Raw genomic sequence first — 14,546 nt, 5'->3', positions numbered from 1 at the left:
AGTCCTTACAATGGAAACACAAAAATCACTTAAATAAATTTAGGAGATATGGGTCAACAGATAGAAGCCAAAAAAGAGGAAACGCAAAAATCACTTAAAGAAACGCTGGAGAATTTGAGTCAACAGGCAGAAGTCATGAAAGAAGAAACACAAAAATCTATTAAAGAAATACAAGAAAACACAAACAAACAAGTGAAGGAACTGAGCAAAATCATCCAAGATCTAAAAACAGAAGTACAAACAACTAAGAAATCATAAAGAGAGACAACTTTGGAGATACAAAACCTTAGGAAGAAATCAGGGGCCATAGATGCAAATATCAACAAGAGAATACAAGAGATAGGAGAAAGAATCTCAGATCCCGAAGATACCATAGAAACCATTGACTCAACAGTGAAAGAAAATGCAAAAAGCAAAAAGCTTGTAACCCAAAACATCCAGGAAATCCAGGACACAATGAGAAGACCAAACCTAAGGATTATAGGTATGGATGAGAGTGAAGATTTACAACTTAAAGGGCCAGCAAATATCTTCAACAAAATTATGGAAGAAAACTTTCCTAACCTAAAGAGAGAGTTACCCATGAATTTACAAGAACCCTACAGAACTCCAAACAGACTGGACCAGAACAGAAATACCTCCTGTCACATAATAATCAAAACCCCAAATGTACTAAACAAAGAAAGAATACTAAAAGCAGTGAGAAAAAAAGGCCAAGTAACATATAAAGGAAGACCAATTAGAATTACACCAGACTTCTCATCAGAGACCATGAAAGCTAGAAGATCCTGGGCAGATCTCATACAGACTCTAAGAGAACACAAATGCCAGCCAAGATTACTATACCCAGCAAAACTCTCAATCATCATAGATGGAGAAATGAAGATATTCCATGATAAATCCAAATTTGTACAATATCTTTCCACAAACTCAGCCATACAAAGGATAATAGGTGGAAAACACCAATACAAGGAGGGAAACTACACCCTGGAAAAAGCAAGATAGTAAACTTCTTTCATGAAACCCAAAAGAAGAAAACCATTCAAATATAAAAATAACACCAAAAGTAGCAGGAAGTAATAATCACTATTCCTTAATATCTCTTAATATCAATGGACTCAATTCCCCAATAAAAAGATACAGACAAACAGACTGGATACATAAACAGGACCCTCCATTTTGCTGCTTACAGGAAACACAAGTCATTGTCAAAGACAAACATTACCTCAGAGTAAAAGGCTGGAAAACAATTTTACAAGCAAATGGTCTTAAAAAACAAGCTGGAGTAGCCATTCTCATATCAGATAAAATTGACTTTCATCCTAAAGTCATCAAAAGAGACACTGAAGGACACTTCTTACTGGTCAAAGGAAAAAATCCACCAAGAAGAACTCTCCATTCTGAACATCTATGCTTCAAATGCAAGGATACCCTCATTCGTAAAAGAAACTTAACTAAAGCTCAAAGTAAACATTGCACCTAACACAATAATTGTGGGTAACTTCAACACTCCACTCTCCTTAATGGACAGATCAAGAAAACAGAAACTAAGCAGGGACACAGTGAAACTAATGGAAGCATTGGACCAATTGGATTTAACATATATCATTTCATCCTAAAGCAAAAGAATATACCGTTTTCTCAGCAACTCATGGTACCCTCTGCAAAATCGACCATATAATTGGTCACAAGACAGACTTCAACAAATATAAGATCAAAATAATCCCATGCCTCCTATCAGATCACTGTGGAATAAGAGTGGTCTTCAATAACAACAAAAACAACAGAAAACCCACTTACACATGGAGGCTGAACAATATTCAATGATTTCTTGGCCAAAGAAGAAATAAAGAAAGAAACCAAAGACTTTTTAGAATTTAATGAAAATGAAGGCACAACATACCCAAATTTATGGAACACAAGGAAAGCAGTGCTAAGAGGAAAACTCATAGCTCTGAGTGCCTCCAAAAAGAAATGGGAGAGAGTATACACTAGCAGCCTAATGGCACACCTAAAAGCCCTGGAACAAAAAGAAGCTAATTCACCCAGGAGGAGTAGAAGACAGGAAATAATCAAACTCAGGGCTGAAATCAATCAAGTAGAAACAAAGAGAACCATACAAAGAATCAACAAATCCAGCAGCTGGTTCTTTGAGAAAATCAACTAGATAGATAAACCCTTAACCAGACTAACCAAAGTGCACAGAGACAGTAGCCAAATTAACAAAATTAGAAATGAAAAGGGGGATATAACAACAGAAACAGAGGAAATTCAAAAAATCATCAGATCCTACTACAAAAGTCTATACTCAACACAACTGGAGAATCTGGAGGAAATGGACAATTTCCTAGACAGATACCAAATACCAAAATCAAATCAAGATCAAATAGATCATCTAAACAGTCCTATAACCCCTAAAGAAATAGAAGGGGTCATAGAAAGTCTTCCAACCAAAAAAAGTATAGGACAAGATGGTTTTAGTGCAGAATTCTATCAGACCTTCAAAGAAGATCTAACAACAATCCTCTTCAAATTATTCCACAAAATAGAAACAGAAGGAACACTACCCAACTTGTTCTATGAAGTCACAGTTATGTTGATACCAAAACCACACAAAGATCCAACAAAGAAGGAGAGCTACAGGCCAATATCCCTTAGGAATATCGATGTAAAAAAAAAAAACTCAATAAAATTCTTGCCGATTGAATCCAAGAATACATCAAAACGATCATTCACCATGATCAAGTAGGCTTCATCCCAGGGATGCAGGGATGGTTCAATATGCAGAAATCCATGAATGCAATTCACTACATAAACAAAGTCAAAGAAAAAAAACCCACATGGTCATTTCATTAGATGCTGAAAAAGCATTTGACAAAATTCAGCATCCTTTCATGCTAAAAGTCTTGAAAAGAACAGGAATTCAAGGCCCATACCTAAACATAGTAAAAGCAATATACAGCAAACCGGTAGCCAACATCAAACTAAATGCAGAGAAAATTGAAGCATCCCACTAAAATCAGGGACTAGACAAGGCTGCCCCCACTCTCCATTTCTTTTCAATATAGTACTTGAAGTTCTAGCTAGAGCAATTAGACAACATAAGGAGGTCAAAGGGATACAAATTTGAAAGAAGTCAAACTATCACTATTTGCAGATGATATGATAGTATACTTAAGTGACCCAAAAAACTCTACCAGAGAACTCCTACAGGTGATAAACAACTTCAGCAAAATGACTGGTTATAAAATCAACTCAAGCAAATCAGTAGCCTTCCTATACCCAAAGGATAAGCAGGCTGAGAAATAAATTAGGGAAGTGACATCCTTCACAATAGCCACAAACAATATAAAGTATCTTGGGGTGACTAACCAAACAAGTGAAAGATCTGTATGAGAAAAACTTCAGGTCTCTTAAGAAGGAAATCGAAGAAGACCAAAGCAAATGGAAAAATCTGCCATGCTCGTGGATTGGCAGGATTAATATAGTAAAAAATGGCCAACTTGCCAAAAGCAATGTACAGATTCAATGAAATCCACATCAAAATCCAAACTCAGTTCTTCATAGAGTTAGAAAGAGCAAATCTCAAATTCACCTGGAATAACAAAATACCCAGGATAGCTAAAACTATTCTTCACAGTAAAAGAACCTCCAGAGCAATCATTATCCAGGACCTCAAGTAGTACTACAGAGCAATAGTGTTAAAAACTGCATGGTATTGGTACAGTGACAGGCAGGTAGATCAATGGAATAGGATTGAAGACCCAGAAATGAACCCACACACCTGTGGTCACTTGATCTTTGACAAACAAGTTGAAACCATCCAATGGAATAAAGATAGCCTTTTCAACAAATGGTGCTGGCTCAACTGGAGGTCAGCATGCAGAAGAATGTGAATTGATCCATTCTTATCTCCTTGTACTAAGTTCAACTCCAAGTGGATCAAGGACCTCCACATAAAACCAGACACACTGAAACTAATAAAAAAGAAACTGGGGAAGACCCTTGAGGACATGGACATAGGGGAAAAGTTCCTGAACAGAACACCAATAGCTTATGCTCTAAGATCAAGAATTGACAAATGGGACTTCATAAAATTACAAAGTTTCTGTAAGGCAAATGATACTGTCAAGTGGACAAAACAGCAACCAACAAATTGGGAAAGGATCTTTGCCAACCCTACATCTGATAGAGGGCTAATATCTAAGATATACAAAGAACTCAAGAAGTCAGGCTCCAGAGAGCCAAATAATCCTATTTAAAAATGGGGTACAGAGCTAAACAAAGAATTTTCACTTGAAGAACTTCGAGTGGCTGAGAAGCACCGTAAAAAATGTTCAGCATCTCTAGTCATTAGGGAAATGCAAATCAAAACAACCCTGAGATTTCACCTTACACCAGTCAGAATGACTAAGATTAAAAACTCAGGAGACAGCGGGTGTTGGTGAGGATGTGGAGAAAGAGGAACACTCCTCCACTGCTGGTGGAAATGCAAATTGGTACAACCATTCTGGAAATCTATGTGGCGGTTCCTCAGGAAACTGGGCATAAAACTTCTGGACCCTCTAATACCACTCCTGGGCATATACCTAGAGGATCCCCCCCCCCCCCATTCGAGAAGGACACATGCTCCACTATGTTCATCGCAACCCTATTTATAATAGCCAGAAGCTGGAAAGAACCCAGATGTTCCTCAGTTGAGGAATCATACAGAAAATGTGGTATATTTATACAATGGAATACTACTCAGCAATTAAAAACAACGAATTCATGAAATTCTTAGGCAAATGGTTGGATCTGGAAAATGTCATCCTAAGTGAGGCAACCCAATCACAAAAGAACACACATGGAATGCAGTCACTGATAAGTGGATATTAGCTCAGAAGCTCTGAGTATCAAAGACACAATTTACATATCAATGTGACTCCCAAGTGTCAGTGTGACTCCAATGTGATATGTAAATATATTTACATATCAATACATTACATATGACTCCCAAGAAGATGGAAGGAGATGTCCCTGGTTCTGGAAAGGTTTGTAGGGGAGTACCAGGACAGAGAAGTAGGAGGGGATTGATCGGAGAATAGGCAGAGGGAAGAGGGCTTATGGGACTTTTTTGGGGGGGGGGGACTGGGAAAGGGAAAAGCATTTGGAATGTAAATGAAGAATATAGGAAGTAAACAAATTAAGAAAAGAAAGTAGCAAAGAAAAAATATAAAAGAGTACATCAATTATATTCTATACTGTCTATCATCTAAACAATAATGATACAAATAAAAAGCTAGGTAAGATGAGCTTTAAATTCAAGACTGTAAAGCATCTGATACATTTAAGGAAATTTGATAAAGTCAAGTTATTAGAGTAAACAAGCAAGCAAACAAACAGACCATCCCTACTATACAGGAATAGAACTTGTTTTTCTACATCATACTTTGCTGGTCAATGTTGAGGAAGCATAAACAATATAAATTTTAATTAGAAGGTAGTCTGCTCCTGAGTGGAAATTCCTGCTTTTCTAGTCTTTGGTCCCAGGGCTGAAAGAGCATCAGGACTGGTTTGTTCCTCTGAGTTCTGCTTGCCTTAGACCTTGGTTAGGATGCAGAAGCCTCTTTGCTTCTCTGGCATCTGCCCAGCTCCTTTTCACATTGCAGATCAGATGCAGACAGACACTTGTGTAAGAGAGCAATCTGCCTTTTCTAATCTATGGGTGATGCCTTTGCTTTATAGTGCTGGTCTCACGGGACAGAGTTTGGATTTCTTCTGTGAAATGTGATGTGAGGTTGCAACAGATCCTGAAACTCCTTTACTGCCAGAGTGTCCTAGGCTATCCAAGCTCTAGGAGGTGAGGTTCTGGGAGTTGGTGTGACTGTGTAGCCTGCACTGAGGGTTACAAGCCATGGCCCTGCATATATCCTCAAGGGTATTGAGCACTGCTCCTCCTTAGCCAACTATTGATAGATGTGAAGGAGCCATAGGAAATAGACTGGTGACTTCCAATGGGACCAATGACCCAGCTAGAGGAGAGAACATGTGACTAGGAAATAGTGATCTCCGGTATAATGCTTTTATGCCCCAGTAACATTGGAACACCAAGTTCGAATATTGATTGTGGGCCCTGTTATTTAACAGTTTCCCTGACACTGAGACATTCCTTATTTCTGGGAAACTCTTTAAGCAGAAAGAGTAAGGTAAACAACTCAAACTAGCTTCAGGAACTCCTTGAAACTGACCAGATCCACCATGACCCTCTCTGTAAGAGTAAGCAATTAAGTTGATAGTCCTGCCCAGAGGAAGTGAAGCTGAGCTGCAAAGATTTTTTTCAGAGAAAAGCTACAAGACTTTGAGACCAGACCAGCTGCCTGGATGAAGCAGAGATCTGACCAGCTGCCTAGAAGCAGAATTCAGCCAGGAAGAGTTTTAGACCAGAGTTACTTAGAAACGATACTTTGCAATCTGACTGTACAATAAGTTCCAGGTTCCCATCTTTGTGAGCTGTCACCCATGCTGAGGTAGGCCTTGGTGATGCCGATATCTTTGAGTCACTTCTGCTTCTGTAAGTAACCTCTTACCCATATTCCCCAATAAAATTCATTGGTTCACCAAGTTGGACTTTGGTGGTATCCATAGTTTGGTCTTGTATGAGATCTCTGTCAAGGTTGAGTAAATGTGTGTGTTTTGAACAGCAGTCCTCAAATCTGACTTTTATATTTAGTGGAGCAGGAGCCATAATTGGTGTCTGAACAGAGACCTGATAGAACCAAAGATGAGTTAGCAAAGAGCAAGTGAATGATTATGGATAATGTTAGCAGAGCCTGTTAACTGAGGTTGAGATGCTTGACCTTCTCTGGAGGAAATTCTGATTGTTATTTTCTGTATGGTAGGTGTCCTTGTACCTTTGTGCTATAAGAGTGATTGTATGGTTCTTGCTGTAGGTAGTAAGACATACAACTAAGGCTGAGTCATCTGGATTAGGAGTGTCTGTGGGAGGCAGTCTCAGAATAGCAGCCTTCATCTGTGTGGTATGGGGTGGCATGCTAGCTAGATGAATGGAGTTCACTGTGTGAATGTGGTGATACCCTGAAAACAGTTTCAAAGGTAGAGGAAACATTATAGTCTTTGAGATTAGTGTAGCAGAGGAGGCTGTCTGGCCAGTGTTGTGAGTAGTTAGAAATGCACCTGAGGTCAAGATGGCGCCCAGGCAGGAGCTTGTTTGTATAAAGTAGTTGCAACAAAAAAGAAAGATGTAGCCAGTATTCTGCATTAGCTCCTGATTTGGCAACTAAATTAGATAAACAGGAGGAAGAGGTGGTAAAAGCAGTAAGAGAGGAAAAATCTGTAATCCAGCACGCAGATGGGGCATTAACTGGTGTATCAGGAAATTGTTAGCACTTGAATTGCTAGAATTAGGGAAGACTTTTCAACAAGTAGTGAAAGAGCCTGGCTTTTGAGGCGGAGGGACACAGGAGCAGGTGGAATCAGTCTAACTGCTGGGAGGCAGAAAAACTGAGTAATATATCTTCCCATCCCTCCTTGAGGCAAAGGCTGTATAACTTGAGACAGCATGAAAAAGAACAATCCCCAATCTTTGTGAAAAAGATCACTGCCATTAGGAACATTTGGAAGTCCCCATAAATATCAGGAACTGGAGGACCACAGAAGAGGGGCAGGTGGTACCGAGGGAACTAGGAATAAGGTTGGCTGTATTTGCACCCTAGCTCACTGGACCAGACAGAGCTCTGTTTACAGAGGAGTTTACAGAGAAGTTTGATCCAGAAGGGACCTCCAGGCTAGTATGGAGGTTTAGTGGCTAAGTCCTTTGGTGGAACAAGATCTTTATAAAGCAAGAAAGGCTTTGGCAGATCTCGGTGACTTAGAACAGCATGTGATGAATGTCCTCAAAGTAAAAGAGCCACCCAGAGGAGATCATTAAGAGGTAAAGTATGTGACAGGATTTGTGTCGAGCTGAAGTTCCTAAGAAAAACTGATAGAAAGGAAAATTGTGTGCTAAGGAACTTCTGCCTAAGGAGAAGACATTCCTGACAGAATATAGGTGAAGCACATAAGCCTGTCCCAGAGGGTAATCCTCCCAGACCAAGGAGGGTATATTTTCTTTCATCAAAAGATAATGCTAGGTTTATAGATTGTTAGCCCAGCTAGAATTCCCCCAACAGCCAGGTATGATGAATGGGGAGCCTAGAGGCATGTGCCAACCCAGGGCCACCATGACCCAGGGAGCCAGAGGTGCAGCTGGAAAGCAGGGTCACATTTACCTTTGGCTCTGAGTGGGTCTGAGTAGACTACATCAGGCACTGAATTGATCAGGTGGGGAGAAATGTAGGGAGGTTCCCAGAATGAGCTCCAGGTAATAATAATAATTCAGAATCACCTACTATTACAGAGATCAAATTACGTTAACACCTCCTATTTATGTATATTAGTCAGGGATCTCAGTCACAGAACTTATGGAATGTCTTTCTATATTGCCGGAATCTTGTGAAGACTTACGGTCTGTAGTCCAACTAACCCAACAATGGGCAGCTGTGAATGGGACGTCCAAGAATCTTGTAGTTGCTCAGTCCCCACGAGGCTAGTTGTTTCAGTTGGTCTTCTGTAGAAGTAGGTTCTAACAGATGTGCTGGCAAGTAAATGCAAGCAGGTGAAGAAGAGTAATCTTCCTTCTTCCATAGTCCTTATGTAGGCATTCAGCAGAAGGTGTGGCTCGGATTAAAGGTGTGTACCACCACACCTGGGTCTGGGACTTCCTTTGTCCCTAGCTGACCTTGAACTCACAGATCTCCTTGCCTCAGTCTCCAGGGATTAAAAAGTATATACTACCTTGCCTGGGTCTAAGATATTCATGGCCACTATGCCTCAAGACCTCCATGCCAAGATCCAATGTGTCTTCCAGCCTCAAGATCTGGATCACAGGTGAGCCCTCCAATTCTGGATTGTAGTTCATTTAGGATATAGTCAAGTTGACAACCAGGAACAGTCACTACAGTATGCTTTGTACTGACCATGATCTTTGGATGAAGCAAATGATAGAAATGGATGGAACCTGTCCATGCTTTATTAGACCTCACTAATTTCAGCTTTAGTTATCTTCTTAGTCATGAACTTCTGGGCTCACCTGACACTTGCTGAGGACAGATGATGACAGACTTTCAGTGTATTTCACCAAGGTTATCTTTGGAACCCCACAGATCTGTTATGAGACAGTAGTAGTTCAGGATGTTGCCTCGTCCTGCCCATCCTCTGGAAAAGGTTCTGTTATCTAGACATGGTTTTTTTTTTTTTAAGATTAATTTATTATTATATCTACACTGTAGCTGTCTTCAGACACACCAGAAGAGGGAGTCAGATCTCATTACGGATGGTTGTGAGCCACCATGTGGTTGCTGGAATTTGAACTCAGGACCTTTGGAAGAGCAGTCAGTGCTCTTAACCGCTGAGCCATCTCTCCAGCCCCCTAGACATGGTTTTAACCTTGGAGAATTTTGCAGATTTGGGAAGCCATTGGTAAGACAATCATGTACAATGGTACTTCCATCTCCCTCATAGTCAGTCCTACTTGGGCTGGGTTAATTGCGAGGAAAAATGTGTTAAAACGGTAGCTACAGAGTTTATATCCAAAAGGTGTACACTTCTGTAGGGATATTGAATAAAATCCCCAGTGCCTGGGGTGGGCCATCTCCTTCTGAGTTGTTGGCCAGGGAAGGCCCTGAGGTCCCACAGATCATAAAGGCTGTTGCTACTGCTCTTGGTTGTATGCCGGACCCTATTTCTGAAGACACTGCACATCCAAGCTTTGACTTAGAACATGGAGAAATTAACATGGGTCTGAACTGGAAACTTGCATCTTGCTGACTGGCTTTCCTAGTGCCAGAGTGGGCCATGCTGGCTGCAGGTGAACTGTCATCACAATTCTGCTTCGCTATGAACTCTGTGTTCTAAAATACCAATACACCGGATTGCATGTGCCTACTTGTGCAAGAGAGGCTCGACTGTTGTGGGTAAGACCAACATCCTACTAATTGGATCTAAGGCTAGGCCCACAAAACAGGATTCAAGCCTAGTACTGTGATCCAGAACAAAACCTGTGGCTGGGAAGGTCATAGGTTCCCCTGGGGAAACAACTTCTGTGGTTTATGGATGTGATGTGATGTGCCTGTCACATTGCCTTCTAAACGTGTCTTCACTCCCATAGGCATTATCAGCCTCACTCATAACCACTGGGGAGCTCCAGAGATCAAATAACTGTTACTATGATGTGGTGGCCTGTTTTTTAGGCATAGGTGGATGTCTATGGTCACCCCTTCCAAGGCTTAGGGATCATTGAAGAAGATGGGACAGAAAGAATGTAGGAGCAGGAGGAAGGGGTGGAGCGGTGTGTAAGTTTCCTCCCAGATTGAAACTTGTCATCCTGCAGCTCTGCCGCTTGTCTGTCTTTGCTTTCTGGCTACCACAAGATGAACGGGCTTCCTGTGCCACACAGGCCCATTGTCACGATATATGGTGCTGCCACTGGCTCTAAGGCACATGTGCCAAGTGACTGGAAACTTGGCTGCCTTTTCAGTGGCTTTTCTCATTCCTCTCCTCTCACGTTAATGGAAAACTGACAAACGAAGCATGCTGGCTAGTTTTATGTCAACCTGACACAAGCTTGACACATTCAGGAACAAATAACGTCAACTGAGGAGGAAATGCTCCCGACAGATTGGCCCATGTATTTTCCTGATGAATGATTGATTTGGGTGGGTCCAGCCCACTGAGCACACAACCTGAGTGCACAACAACTGAGTGCACCCTGGTCTAATGGTCCTGGGTGGTAGAGGAAAGCAGTCTGAGCAACTCAGCAGCGCTTCTCCATGGCCTCTTCATCAGTTCCTGCCTCCATCCAGGTTCCTGCTCTGAGTTTCTTCCCTGACTTCCTTGGATAATGGACTGAGATGTTGAACTGTTAGCTGAATTAACCCATCTTCCAAGTTGTTTTTTGGCAATAGTGTTCTATCCTGCCAATAAGACACACAGCTACTCAGAACAATGAGATAACTCTGAGACAGGATGGGTATTAACTTCATTGAAGTTATATACCTGAAGTTATATATGGCTTAGAAAAATTGGCTTGAGAAGAGATAAATGAATGCCCTTGGGGGTAAGTGACCATGCTAAGCTGAGTTGTGGGTTCATAGCCCTTCAGCCTCATACGATGTAGAACTCAAGCTTCCTCTATAAACATGCAGACCATACTCATATGGCCTTTGAACACACACAGACAAAAATCGCTTCTAATTTGGGAAGGGTTAAAAGCAATAGAAAAGTTGTGGAAATAGTGCAGAAAGCCCTTGTCTGCCACAACCAAGTTTTCCTTAGTAGTAACATCTTAATGTTTATGTGTTCCATTTATCAAACTATTGAGCTGGTGCTGGCATAGTACTTCTGAATGTCCTTTTGCTGTTCTAGAGTCCTAACCAGCTTTTCATATTATGTTAATTTGTGCATCAACCAGGCTCCTCTTGGCTGAGACAGTTTCTCAGATGTCTTTGTGTGTGTTGTGAGACTCTAACTGAAAACCTTAGGTTAATTAATTAAAATTTTTATTTTATCTGTAAAAAATCAAAATAAATTTTAATTAACTTTATTTATTCTTTGAAAGAACATACATAACACATTCCTTTTAATTTTACCACATCTCCAGTCAACCCCTCACCACTACCTCCCTACAAGTCCCGCTGCCACATGCACGTCTTTTTGTTGTTTAGGTATGGCCATTTACGTGTCCATGGCTTGGGAACTGTATGTTGGAAACCAGTGATCTCATCAGTGGTACACAACTGAAAAGAGTGACAGCCTCTCCATGAGAAAGTACCAATAGCCAGTGGTTAGCTTAGGAAGTGTAGGCCCCTTGAGCCCCTCCCTGATCCCTGATTGACAGGCTTAGTCTTGTGAGGCCCTGTGCAGGCAGCCCTATCTCCTGTTAGCTCATGATTGCAAAGGCTGTGTCATGCTCAGAAGAAATGATTTCATCACCAGCTGCTTCATTCCTTCTGTCCCCTCTTGTAATGTTTCCTGAGCCTTTGAGGGGACAGTATAAATATCTTATTTAGGTCTGAAACTTCAACCATCATGCATTCTCAGCACATGAAGTAGCCCCTGCATGCTCTCTAGTCACTGCATAGGGAAGCTTCCTCGAGCTAGGCTGAGAGTGGCATTTGGGTGTGCACAGATATTTAGAAGGAAGCTTGACCTCTCCAGTTTAGATAAACATCTTTACTTAATATTTCCCTCTTCTGCTCACTTTGTGTCTCAGACATTTTACTGGATCAACAACAATTTCCTTTGAAGAATCGTAAAAGAAATGTATTTGTCCTTCCCCATGTTAAATTTATCATGAAAAACTTCCTTGTATCTTCCTTATAGAAAAATGAATATGCCAGGAACATACCGTAAGAGCTAAAGTTACCCTGTAAGCCCCACCTGCCCAAGGGCAGACAACTTCCTGGTATGCTGGGACTGTTGTTCATGTAAAATAACAAGTCACATATTTTAACTTCAGTATGCAAAGTTGGTTGCCCCAGATGCACAGGATATGCTTAGTCCCTTATAGGTGGGAGGTACATAGGCAGGAAGTACATCAGGGTGTATATTTGCCCCAATGGGCCCATAGCAGGAAGTACCATAGTCTTGTGAGCTCTACCTTTAAGAGCACCTGACTAGAACAATTCTCTGGGAATTCTGAGTATGGGCCTGACCAGTGTTAAATAAAACTTGCTTTAACTGGGCACTTAGGGTCTTGACCTCTCTCCTTGCAATTTTCAGGTTTAACAATACAATCGGGGTATTAGCTTTTAGATATTTACTTATTTATATTTCTTTTATTATTAATTTTAATTTCAGTTAATCCTTTTTTTACACTCTTGTTTTTGTCCTCCCATAACCCTCCAGTCCATCATCTGACTGTTTCCCATCCCCGACCTCCCCCTTAACCCCCTGTCTCCATAAGGATGTCCCTACCCCTTCACCCCACACCCCCACCACACCAGACCTCTCCACTCCCTGGAGCCTCCAGTCTCTGGAGGGTTAGGTGTATCTTCTCTCTCTGAATCCAGACCTGGGCAGTCCTCTGCTTTATATGTGTTGTGGCCTCATAGCATATATATGCTGCCTGGTTGGTGTCCCAGTGTCTGAGAGATTTAGGGGGTTCAGGTTAATTGAGACTGCTGGTCCTCCTACAGGGTTGCCCTCCTCCTCAGCTTCTTCCAGCTTGCCACTAATTCAACTACAGGGTCAGCAGCTTCTGTCCATTGGTTGGGTGGAAATGTCTGCATCTGACTCTTTCAGCTGCTTGTTGGGGCTTTCAGAGGGCAGTCATGTTAGGCCCCTTTCTGTGAGAGCTCCAAAGCCTCAGTAACAGGGTCAGGCCTTGGGACCTCCCCTTGAGCTAGATCCCACTTTGGGCCTGTTAATGGACCTTCTTTTCCTCGGGCTCTTCTCCATTTCTGTCCCTGCAGTTCTTTTGGACAGGAACAATTATGGGTCAGAGTTTTGACTGTGATATGGCAACCCCACCCCTCACTTGATGACTTTTCTTTCTGCTGGAGGTAGGCTTTAAAAATTCCCTCTCCCCTATTTGAACTAAGTTCTCCCACAACAGCAAGTCCTGGAGACCCTAACACACTGAAAAAAAGCAAGATCTTGATTTAAAATCCCATCTCATGATGCTGATAGAGGATTTCAAGAAGGACATAAATAAACTCCCTTAAAGAAATACAGGGTATTTCCTGTTTAAGGGTAGAAGCCCTTAAACAGGAAACACAAAAAAATCCCTTAAAGAATTATAGGAAAACACAAACAAACAAGTGAAGGAACTGAACAAAAACATCCTGGACTAAAAACAGAAGTAGAAACAACAACAACAACAAAAAAATCACAAAGGGAGACAACTCTGGAGATAGAAAACCTAGGAAAGAAATGAGGAGTTGTATATGCAAACATAAACAACAGAATACAAGAGATAGAAGAAAGAATCTCAGGTGCTGAAGATACCATAGAAAGCATTGACTCAACAGTCAAAGAAAATGCAAAATGCAAAAAGCTTGTAACCCAAAAACATCCAGGAACTCCAGGACACAATGAGAAGACAAAACCTAAGGATTATAGGTTTAGAAGAGAGCAAACATTTTCAACTTAAAGGGCCAGTAAATATCTTCAACAAATTTATAGAAGAAAACTTGCCTAACCTAAAGAAAGAGATGTCCATGCGTATACAAGAAGCCTACAGAACTCCAAACAGACTGGACCAGAACAGAAATTCCTCCAGTCACATAATAATCAAAACACCAAATGCACTAAACAAAGAAAGAATAGTAAAAGCATTAAGGGAAAAAGGCCAAGTAACATACAAAGGAAGACCTAAGAGAATTACACCAGACTTCTCACCAGAGACCATGAAAACAAGAAGATCTTGGGCACATTATACAGACCATAAGAGAACACAAATTCTAGCCCAGACTACTATACCCAGCAAAACTCTCAATCACCATAGA

The sequence above is a fragment of the Apodemus sylvaticus genome, chromosome 4 (assembly GCF_947179515.1).
Source record: "Apodemus sylvaticus chromosome 4, mApoSyl1.1, whole genome shotgun sequence".
Lineage (NCBI taxonomy): Eukaryota > Metazoa > Chordata > Mammalia > Rodentia > Muridae > Apodemus > Apodemus sylvaticus.
This window is presented reverse-complemented; position numbering follows the sequence as displayed.